The sequence below is a fragment of the Lupinus angustifolius genome, chromosome LG10 (genome assembly GCF_001865875.1).
Source record: "Lupinus angustifolius cultivar Tanjil chromosome LG10, LupAngTanjil_v1.0, whole genome shotgun sequence".
NCBI lineage: Eukaryota > Viridiplantae > Streptophyta > Magnoliopsida > Fabales > Fabaceae > Lupinus > Lupinus angustifolius.
The window spans coordinates 11,899,797-11,912,806 of record NC_032018.1 but is presented as its reverse complement, the minus strand read 5'-3'; positions in this window follow the sequence as shown (position 1 = coordinate 11,912,806).

Genomic DNA, 13,010 nt, shown 5'->3' with positions numbered 1-13,010 from the left:
AGATGTGGTGTCTCACTTGTGACTCTTCACTCTTCCCATACCCATGTAACAATGGAACTCCCCGGTGGTTGGAGGCTCCCCGGTAGCAGTCTGGTCCAACAAGTGGTATTAGAGCCGATGGTTCGGCTGGGACATGGTGGACTTAAGGGGAAGCGGACCGGAAAGTGTGTGGTACCCACACTTGAGGGGGAGATTGTTGGGTTTATTCAAGTGTGACGTCTCACATTGGATATGTGTGGAGGAGTGAAAAAGTTTATAAGTAGGAAATGCTCATGGAACTAATGCCTTAAAGTCTTGGTTCAAGACGTGGTGTCTCACTTATGACTCTTCACTCTTCCCATACTCATTTAACAATGGAACTCCCTAATGGTTGGAGGCTCCCCGGTCGCAGTCTGGTCCAACATATATCATATAATTATATTAAATATATGATCCCATTAGGTTAAAGCACCAAAACTTGGAGAATGGTGCCATTAAATATATGATACATAATCGTTTACCAACTCGATCAAGCTCTGATTAAAAGAAGTGTTTAATTAGTTGTGAGTTGTCATTTTTGCAATCAAGTGAAGGAGCCATCTTTGTATATTTTCCGTTAGTGCTCATGGGCATCTACAATGTGGAGAATGGTATATGCATGGGTAGGTTTGACTCCTTCCATAATAGACTCATTTTATTGCTTATGGTATTGTTTAGAGACTTCAAACAACTAAGGTTTGGAATGATAATATAGTTGATAGCCATATGGTGCATTTGACTCGAGCAAAATACTTTAGTTTTCTCAACTGAGATTCTAGATGTTAATGTGGTTATGGATCTTATTAAGATTAGTTCATGACAAGTGTTTATGTTTTACTTGTTGGTTTTAATGTATACTTGCTATTGAGAAGATGTAGTAACTTTTACAATGGAATGTATACTCCTGATTAGGACTGACAATGAACCGAACCAACTCGGTATTCGTTCGAAACTCAATTCGTTATTTAGCTCGATAAACTTGGTTCATGAACCAAATGAGCCGAACTTGGGCTGGAAATTGAGCTCTTTAAATAAACGAGTCAGACTTGAGTTGGATATAGTTCGACACATTAGGTTCATGAGTTGGCTCGACATATTTATATATAAACTAATTTTTATGTTTATTATGACTCAAACACTATTTTTTATATTTATTGTTATTATATATATAAACAAGATTATATTTATATATATAACATTTTGCAGTATTTTTCAAATTTTAATTAATTATTTGAGTTGTCCAAATGAAACATTCGAACTGAACCGAACAGTTCACAAACTTTAACTGAGCTGATTTTAAGCTAAAAAAATAACTCGTATCGAACTCGAGTTGAGTTTCGATTTGAGTCAATCCTTATCGAGTTGACTGAACTAAACTCTGGTTCGACTCGGTTTGGCTCGTTTCCAGCCCAACTCCTTATACACTTTATAATAAATTTTGCGTATAAAATTTTCCAATAAAAAAGAACTTGTTTGAAGATGAGAGTTAAAGTTAAATTTCAAAACTAATTGGTTATGAGATGAGTAGTTCAATATATATAAGAGAATGAGGTAAGTGATGTGAAACTTATTTCCCAACATGGATCTCCACAGAAGTCTGTCGGATCAAGCGAAGAGTTGCTTTTGACCCATGATTAAAGAGTATCATTTGGCCCATGATAACTAGAAAGAAATTGAGTTCTGACTATGATATTATGTTAAGATTTTATCTCAAAATCAAATAGCAATGAGAATAATAATCCAATAAGTATTTAAATCATACCTAATAGAATGAAGTACGCGATAAGAGACTTATTTCTAAATAAAAGGCTAGTAAAACTCTAATGTTAAAACAGCTAATTGCCTTGTTGTTATGTTTTTCTTCTTTTTGTATTATATTATGTAATTGCAACCAAAAACATAAATTTAATTTAATAAATACTTTGAAAATCACATTACTTTTATGTTTTAACTCCTAAGGTAGTAAGGTTTCTTCTACAAAACAAAAAGAAATAAGGTAAAATTGTAAAATGATAGAAAACAAAAAATACAGAACCCACTGAGATAAAATACAAATATATTTATGATTGGAAATAATGTCAAAGCTTTGTCTTCACTCCAATCGGAAGATGCTCTCTTCAATTTTTAATAGGATCTTTCCGAATGTTTTATAGGAATTAAGAAGGGAAGAAACATGATTATTTTAAGTTAATATGTTTAAAATTAGGTGTATTTTTACAAGAATATCCCTCTTAATTATGCACCATCCATTCTCTTTTTTCACAGTAATAGCTCATTGACAAAAAAATACATAACTTTTTTGGTACTACCAATAAAATTCTCTCACCCTTTAGGTAAGAAACTAATATTTTTTAAGATGTATGATTGTCCCTCCCAACTGTCACTCCCAAGAAAAAAAGTACATGACTAAATACAGCATTTCAGTAACAAATTTAATTAATATACTAAAATTTGGAAAATATCCTATAAAAATCACCAAAACCAATCCTCATATGAAATTAAGGGAATGGGTGATAAAACATCATAAATTCATAAGCATTTGTCTGTTGTGTTAGTGCTCTCTTTGGTACGTAGCATTAATTAGCCATGCTTAGAAATTTTCCAACCTAATCCAACTTCACCTGAGAGACCGACAAATATATTAAGGAACCAAAACAAAGGCACCAAACCCTTGACAAAAAATATAACAAATCATGTGCTTTTGAGAACCTCGACCCCATCATAAACCCATTAACAAATAAGTTGAGAGTTCTATATTATTTTGCTAGTGGAATCTAGGACACCCCTCCCTTTGAAAAGTCTATAACCTAAGTGAGATAAGAGCAAAAGGAAAAGTTAAAACACAAATACAAAATGAATTTTGTAAGAGATCTTAATTGGCTTCTCACTAACTCAACCGGTTCCAACATTTGTTACTTAGAAGGACCCTTTTGCAGCTTCATGTTTCCACTTCAATTCCACCCTATAATCCACTTGCTCACTTCAAGTTGTAGGAAAGGGTACCAAACGTCTCTTTTGTCTCTTCTGTATTTTTTATTTCCAATTCTAAAACAAAAAATTAGATGAGTTGGGTCTTCAGTTCACCAATATTATAATAGTTAAGGTTCATCACACAATCAATTGATAATGATAGATACCTTCGGTCCTGATATATTTGTGTAGCTATTGGGTGCTTACAATTTATATGCCACTTCTTTGTTAATTGAACTGATTTTTTTTTTTGGATATTTATAAAGATTTAAACTAAAGTTCAATAAAGTATCAAATTATAAATTTTGAAGAGCCATATGACTTTAACTATATTGTCTATAATATCATGCTCATCGATTGAACTCAAAATAAAATTGTGAATCTTATAAGATTTTTATAAATAAACGTACCAATAAAATAAAACATAAAAAATGAAAGTATTTAGTTATTGATATTTTTTTTTGTTTTAGGGGGTCATAAGGCGGTCTGATGGTAAAGAGGGCGGTCGTAAGGAATGGAACGCAGGAGGTTGAGGGTGGAGTCTCACCCACAACAAAATATTAACATATTAACAACTAACATACTAACAATTGTCGATCAAAAAAAAATGTATTACTTTTTTTTTGACACAGTAAAAAGGATGTTAATCCAATACAATAAACCATAAAATTATGAAGAATGAAAAATACAAAGCAACCGATTAATACACTAGTTAGTAAAATTACAATCTAATTTTCTAACTATTGAACTAAACCAAAATCAATATCTAACTTCAATGAGATCCATAATAGCAATATAACTACATACCTTGTCATTAAACACCACCCCATTCCTCATTAGCCATAATGATAGGACCTTAGCAAACCAAAGCATACACCAAAAATCCAATCTCTTTTTATTAGAACAGAGCTGAATATGCATCTTGAAGAAATCACAACAATCGCTCCTAATCACAATTTGACACCAATCCAATTATAAAAACTTTTTCAAACATTAACAGCAAAAAGGGCATAAAATAAAGAGATGCTCAATTGATTTAGCCTCAATACATCACATTTTGCAGCGAAAATTTGGATGCACAACATTAACTCTTAATTAAAAGATTAGAGGATGACAGTATTAATTAAACTAGTATTCAACTCACATCCTAAAGAACAATGCAAACAATGTAAGACTTACCCTCAATTAAAAGATTAGAGGATGTCACATAATTCAAACACAAAATATTTACATATTATCCATTAATAAAAAATTTAATTAATAGGAGAATTAAAACTAATGTCGACGTGCTTACCAATTTGACTGGATACTAATGGTAAATTAATTTTATTATTTTTCTCCTACATTAATCTCTTAAACTTAAAGAAGTCTAAATATTCAAATGCTGCCCTTAGCAAATTTGTCCTCTTAAATGTGACGTATGCCATTTACCAAGTTGGTCACCTAGCTATATACATATATATATCTAATAATGAATATGTAATAGGTCTCATTTAGGAGACAAAATTGTTGTGATGATTGGAGGTGATTACTGATTAGATGCCCATTTCGTTTCAATGACGCTCCACTTTTGTTGAAGCAGCTATTCTCAGCCACTCGTCCACTATTCAAATTGCATGTCTGCTCAATAAAAGAAGGATTTGGATCCACTCGGACAATGAAGAAGGGTCCAGTCTGACAAATAATAGGATCCTATCTGATGACATACAAAAGATCATCTAAGATCCTCTCGAACAATAAAAGAGGATTCAGGATCCTCTCAAACGATAAAAGAGGATCCAGGATCCTCTCCAATAACGAAAAGAGATTCAGGATCCTCTTTCTAACAACATAAGAGGGTCCTAGACCTTTCTCCAGCAACCAACAAGAAAGAGGGTTTGCACTATGCATGGTGGCTTTGATGTAGCATAAGTGTGCAAATTGTTGGCCAAGGGATATGTGGAGCCCACTTAGTATGATGATGTTTCATTCATCTGGTGGTCACAAAATATTGCATGAACTCCCTCAAACAATGACATTATTTTTATTTTTTAATATTGGGATAGTAATATCTTGTTTATATCAAATGTTTTTATTGCCTAAGACATTATTAAATATTGCATGAACTCTCTCAATTGTTTACCGTAATTTTATTGAACATATCATAAACCAAGAAGATAATCTTTAGTTTACTTAAGTGACAGCATTTTCCGTAGTTAATATATTCATTTTTTGGATTCTTTAACCTCACTTTGGACAGTATAGTTTTTTTTCAATCTCTGAAAATAGGGTATTATAAAAAAAATTGTTTCCAATTTCTTATAAGTATGACTGAAGGTTTTGTGGATATTAATGATGGGGTTCATCGACCATGATTAAAGCATGAAGCGTGACACAAGAATATAGTAAAGTCGAGAATGCATGGGACGTGTGATTTGGAAGCAAAAGATAAAGGAAATCTAGTAACTCTACTATGTACTGTTTTCTAATTGGGTTACATATCTTGTTTTAAGCACATGATCAATCAAAATTTAACGCTCATCAACCTTGTTTGATGTAAAAAAAAATTGATATTTATTAAAAAAAAAATGAGCATTGGAAAACAAAATTAATATGAAATGTTAATTTTTTATTTAATATCAAAATTTTATTGGATTATATAAAGTTGTGACATGTTTTTGGGATCCCTGATTTCGTTCATCCAAATTTTTATATTCCATTAATTAGGTAGTAAGGTAAATCTCATTTTTCATAGAAGTTACACTTTACTAGCTAGAACTAATGATTTTGTTACACAATATGCATATTGGGATTGAAAAATGCTTTGGTTATCCTGAGTGAGTCCTACTTAATTATATAATTAGTATTTCGATCTCTTCCATTTTTAGTGTTATTATTTTTAATTTTGTGTAATTTTTAATTGAGAGAGGACATGGTCTACGATTACAAAAAGTAGTACAACAATTACGAAAAGTACAAATTAACAATGTAGTTCTCACTTTATGTAGTACAGGCACTAGGAAAGAACAATGATAAAACATATTAATACCCAACAATTTATATCTTCACAATTTTAATTTGATTAATATTTATACGTATATCAGGTCATCAAAAAAAGTATATCAAATTTACATTATAAATTCAATTTTCTAGGTGGATAATGATGAAGATAGTCACACTCTAAATTATTTACTCAAATCTTTTATTATCCTATCATAATTTAGTTTTTAATATAAAATTATATTAATAATAAAAAGAAACATATGATTTGGGACTAGTCTACCTACTTTTGTTAAAAAATGAAATTCACATAGTACATACTATCTAATTAACTGGTATTTAAACTATGTTAAGGAAAATGGTGCACATAATGTAAAATTTACTTAATAACATGACTAAACTAATGTGAAATGAAAAGAATAAATCACACTTAGAAAAAGATGCAAGCAATATAAATATTATTTTCCAACAAATACAATCAATTAATTATAGAGATTAAAATTTACAAACTATTAGGTGTAAAGTTTTTTACACTACCAACACATCATCTACCACTGATTGATTTGTATTATTTTAAAGTCAATGGTGATTATTATATGAATGGTGTGGATAATTTGCTGACGGTACAAAAAGCACTTACAATATCAATATATGCATATTAAATCCTTAATTATATGTTTAAACGTGTTTATTTAATGTAAAAATGGCTTATAAAAATGTGTCCTTACATGTTATGCTTGATTACAAGAAAGTAAAAAATGTCCAAATTCAATAATAAACATGAATCAGCAAACAAGTTGTACATATTGCTCAAATACGATGATGCTGCTTAAAACATTTTGCTTATTATTTTAGGCATCACATTTTCAAAACATTAAAAAGGTCTAACTTATTCCTCTCCAATTCAAATTCATGGTTATACCTTATTTTGAAGGACATTTCAGCAATGAGACCAAGGTTCGCTGCTTAGAGACTCAGCTAGCACTTTAAAGCAAAGAAACACTCCATGGCTGGCTAGTCACATCTATAACCCTTGCTTTTGAAGGTGGATCACTTAAGAAGAACCTGTTGTGTTTCTTTGTTTGTGATACTCCACTCTTCACAGACAAATGGTAGTGATCTCTCAAATCATTGCACTTTCTTGCGTTGGTGTGGAAATTTTGCATGCTCAAAATGGACTAACGTGTATTCTGTGGTTCTGAATTTTACACAACTTGCTGGGTATTTTAAATTATGATTGAAGTTATGTTAAGTGTTATCGTGGAAAATTGTAAAAAATCCATTTTTTGTACTATCAATGATATTTTACACAATTTTAGGTAAGGAATTAATATATTTTAGGTATGTGATTGTCCTTCCAACAAGTAATATTTTTAAGAATCGAGCACTTAACCTTTTAATTATCCTAAGATATAATATAACTTTATATTATTACACCAATATCTGATGTTAATAAAGAAAATCCAGTTTACTGTTGTGGTGATATGTAGTTGTGAACACTTCTGAAGTCACAATAGTGGTATGAAGTCACAATAGTTGGACACACAATATAATAGTTGAGTTGTGAAGTAGAATTTAAAACATTATATTATAACTTGCTAATTAGTTAAGTAGATTTTAATTAGAGTAATTTTAAAGACAGAATATGCACCAATTTTAACATGAACAATACGAATTCTACATTTCTACTCATGTTTCTTCAACATTTTTTAGACTCTAGATGATTTTGAAACATCATATATTTTCCTTGACCTAAACCCATGAATCTCATGTGAAGCAGTTAATTAAGATTGTGGACCGGTGTTTTTATTTGACTTTCTGTTTTTTTTTTGTTTTCTAAGATTTGTATAAGGGGTCTTTCACAATTACCGATCAATAAAACTAATGCAAATATGGTAATTAATATAATTATCAAATAACAAAAAAAAAAAGAATGAAAACATAAATCTTTTTCTAAGACCAAACACACCAATGTTTTTTAACCTCTTCCATTTCGATGGTGAAAAAACTAAGGAGATTCCCATTGTGGCACTACTTAATGAGGGACCACTACCACCCCCATTTTCGATTTATTATTAACATCTTAGTTAGTGTAAGACTCATTTTGTTTTTTATATTTTATTTTAACAAATTCATACAATTTTTGATGGTTCCATGTTCTAGTAGGTAATTACCAATTAGATATTGATCTAGTGATATAAGATTTTATTGAATTATTATATATTATATTAAGTCAAATATTTAATTCATAAGAATGATATTTATTAGGAGAAACAACCACACACCTAAAATGATTAGTAGGATGATGGATATTTTTGGTTGTAACATAAAATATTCTACTGGATGGTTGAATAGCAAATATAAACCCAATTGCATCATATATGTTATAATAAATATGGATCTTCCCTGCTCAGATAGGATTGTCTCCAGGGTGAGGATAACTGTGGGAAACAAAAAAACAGAAAAATGAGTACACAAAAGGTGGTCGACATAGAACAACACACATATTGAAGTTTCTGAATTGTGAGATTCACTAAGCAATAGTATATAAGAATAATTACAAATTTTTTTTTGCATTTTCCAAAAACTCACATTGCAATATAAGAAACAATACGAATATTCTATTAATCAATAAGGGAAATTCTTCATGATCAGCATTGCTCAAGTTGCTATATCCCTATATGTTGTCTTGTCAAGAACCAATGCAAAAAATATCAAGTAAGGAATTTTAAATATTCTTAACCAAATCCTGTATTGTCCAATTTTTCACCACACGTGTCTCATTGAAAATAATAAAAAAACAATAGGAGGCTTACACTCTCGGAGACATGTACAATTACAACTTCGAGCACGAGTCATGCTAATTCCAAAGTATATATGGAAAAATGTACCGGTCTGCATAGGCCACAAATCTTTATAAGCAGGACATACAAAATTTGTTTTTTTTTTTTTTTTTTATGCCTATTCCCCTGACTCATTTGTTTGTCATGTTTATGGACGTTTCTATTAAGTAATTTGGGCAGCCCATGGGTTTGATGTAATAAAAAAATTCAAATAAATTATGATGTAATGTGATTTAGTGTCTTAAAAAAGTTATAATTTAATATGGTTTGTTCAACTACATATAAAATCTCAAAGTTTTTATAAAAAAATTATTTTCAACTACTTTATTTAATTTTTTCTATTTTATTGTATTAATTTTTTCTTTTCATATTTCTTATCAATGCAGGAGGGACGTCTGCATGCCCATTAGCCCTATAAAAATGGGCAGGGCATGTCATTTTGTCTTTTAAGACAATGCGGGTATACCTGCACCCACTTAAAATATTGCAGACATTTGTGGACATGAGCGAAATGGACAGAGTGGCCTGTTTTGTCATCTCTACTCCTAAGAGAGTAAACACATATTTTAATCTCTCGTATTTTTCGATCTTATCATTTTGGTCTGTAAAAAAATGAAAAACACAAAATGGTTCCCAAAAATTTCAAATGTGAATTAAATTAGTATTTTTTAGCATGTTTTACAACACTTGATAAATAATAATTTAACCCAGAAAATAACTAATTTGAAATTTTTGGGGGCCATTTTAGGTTTTTCATTTTTTGAAGGATCAAAGTAGTAAGGTCGAAAAATATAAAGGACTAAAATGAGTATTTATTCCTCCTAGCAAGATACAGCAAAAAAAAATCAGCACAACGAGTTTAAGCACTCTTATTTATCTCAGCATGAATGCTATAATTCTTTCCTCTAATAATAATTTCATATGAGTTATAATGACCTCCCTCTTATGATAATTCTATCTGCTATCTTCTTTAATTAACTCCTTATTACGAGTTTATTCAAATGATGAGAATAATTAGTATTACGATAAATTTATATCTTATTTGAATAGTTGAAATTTTAAGATAAAATACATATGAGTGATCATATGATCATTAACTTGCTTATAATCATAATCATCATTATATGATTATATATCTGAAATTTGTTGTTCTTATTACTTTTATATTTGAACTATTCTTATATGTTCTCTTATTTCAAAGGACACCAAATTTTGTTATTGATCACTTTACAGATGCTCTTCGCATCACATAATCTATTTTTTAGCGTACTTAGTCACAAGGCCAACTCAAAAGAAAGTTATATTATAAGCTATGTTTCTCAATATTTTATGCTTTGTCATATATAATAAGGGCTGCATATGGTGAGTGAATAACTTTTGAAAATAATAACTTACCCCTACATTTATTAATAGTATGTTATACTATCCAAATTAGTAATGTTTTACTTTGCCATAAATTTAAAATCAAATAATATTTCTCAAACCCAATTTTTAAAATAATTATGTATAAATGTTTCTTACCAATAATTTTTCTCCAAATAATATAAAAATATTATTTTATGTTTTTAAATTAAGTAATATATTTTCATTGGACAAGAAAAAAAAATAGTAACATGAATAGAGACATGTGATCTTTGTCTTTTTGTTTCCTTGATATGTGGCAGTGCATAACAAACTATAGTGTTGCTAATATTTTAGAAGCTAACAAATTTATTATGTTCCCGTAGTTTAATCTGTGAAATTCCACATTTAGATAATAAAATGTGAATTTAAAGCATGTTTATCATTAAGTGAATAATTACGCTAGCCAAATATTTTTATACAGCACTAATAATATGAATGCATAAAGGAGGAAGTACATGTATCTAGCCAAATCTATTAGTTAAGCGTTTTCAATTCGAATATATGGTGGATACATGTATCTAACTTTCCTTTAAAATATGGTATCATCATAATTAAGGAGCAAACTTCGAATTTTATGTCGTTTTCCTACAAACACACTAGGAAATATTACATACTGGGACACATATTCCTTGCTCTTATTTATTTAACCACTCCATAAAAATATTGAAAAATGATTGAACTTATGTTTCAGTATTATATATAGTAAGCGAAAGGAAAAGAAAATGAGCATCAGAAAAAAGAAAGAAAGTGGGAGTTTTAGTTTTACCCCTCCTCTTATTTGGTATTATCCAATGAAAAAGCAAGGAAGTTTCTTTATTTTTTTAGAAATATATGTAAATTATTGTGGGATTCGAGAATTATTAGATGCTATTGGCCATAGGTAACAAAATCTGCTACCGGATTCAAGCATATAATAACTACAGGTAACACATATCTTATCTCATAAAATGCATTATTGTACATCTTATCTATCATGATTGGTTAAATAAATATATTAACTTAAAAATATAATTAATAAGTATTTTTTTTTGCCAATCGTAATAAATAATATATAGAGTGACACATTTTATAAGAGAAAAGATGTAATCAGCAGATAGAAAACTAATTGAGTTTATCTGATTAGTGAAGACACAATATCACAAATTAATCCTTGACTTTATAACAATATGGGTGAGACAAGTTTACAATTAGTCTCCGTTTGACCTCACAAGGTCGAGTAAAAAAATGGAACACAATTCAAATCTAATATTTATTATTCAAATCATATATTTCCTCTAAAGTGGGCATCTTGGATAAATGGTAAAGTTATTTATTAGTCACTATAAAGTTATAAATTCAAATTTTGATAGTAGTTTCTTCCCTTATAAGAATAAAGTTGTATAGGTCTATTATCCTTAGACTTTACTAAGAGTGGAAACAGCCATATTTTGCTTTAAATAAATTGAACCTATATAGCATGAGAGTCTGCATCTGGACTGTTTAAAAAAATTATAAAGCATAGGTCTGACATATTTAAAAGTCTAGTTTATTAGACTGTTTAAAAACTTATTATACTATATAATCTTGAAATAAATCACCATATCTATATTTAAATAGACTAATATGTTTACTTTTAACTGGATCATTCTAACTCTAACGATTCAATTACATTTTTAATATATAATATCCTACCATTTTTTATATTTCGTCTAAATCAAGTAGACTATATTGGCCCAGCCCATGCTAACGCTTCTATTTGCTCTTAAAGTAACCCTACATCATAAAGTAGAGTTTGCTGCACATTAATGATGCCAGACATAAAAAAGTCCTAACAACATATAATGGGAGACATACACAATTATAATTGCTCTGTTACTTTAGTTTTTTTATTTCACATCCTCTGAAATAAAAAATAAATAAAAGAAGCTTGCATTATAACACAAATTTTCTATAATTTCTTTCTCAAAACAGATTGAAAGAATTATCCAACAAATAATTTCAAATAGACATTTCTCCAAACCACAATATACTAGCCCAAGAAATTATTTTGAAGGTAAAGAACCTAATTGAATGAGTTCATCAATTTAAATATATTGTCTATGGTGAACCCTGTTTAAAGTTAATTGTCACATATCTAATTATTTAACTAAAACAATTCAATTGTTGCCACGTGTAATCCATATTGTTATTGGATATATTGGAATAGAATTTTGCCAGAAGAATCAAATGATTATTTTTGCTCATGTATTTAAAGATCAAAATGTTATAATATTATATATAAAGAATAAAACTGATACATCATACTATCTTTTCTTTTTTTATATACTTTTGGAAAGTATCTTAACCCTCTTATATTGTACATAAATTAGGGGTGAGTATCTCTTTGGTGTAGGAGAGAAAGGAAAATTCACAGATGTGGTGCACCTTGACCGAAAAATTACGGTTTTGGTGCACCTTTTAAAAATATTACAAAACTAGTGTAACTTTATAAAAATCGGCAACTCCATTGCCGATTTACGTATTTTTTTTCTCTCTCCTCCCCCAAAATCGGCACTGGGGAGGGAGTTTTAGTAAAATATATATTTTTTTACGCTCCCCCTAAATCGTCAATAGGGGGGCGTTTTATACTTTTTTTTTCTTTTTTTTTTCTCCCCTAAATCGGCAACCGGAGAGTTTTTGATTTTTTTTTAACTTGTGGGAGTTATATTATTAGTTTTCGGGTTTAATTTTTCAAACACAAATCCTAACAACACACAACGTAATAAATTTTGTCAACTCTAACCCTAATAACAGAACACAATAATGAAAAACACACAT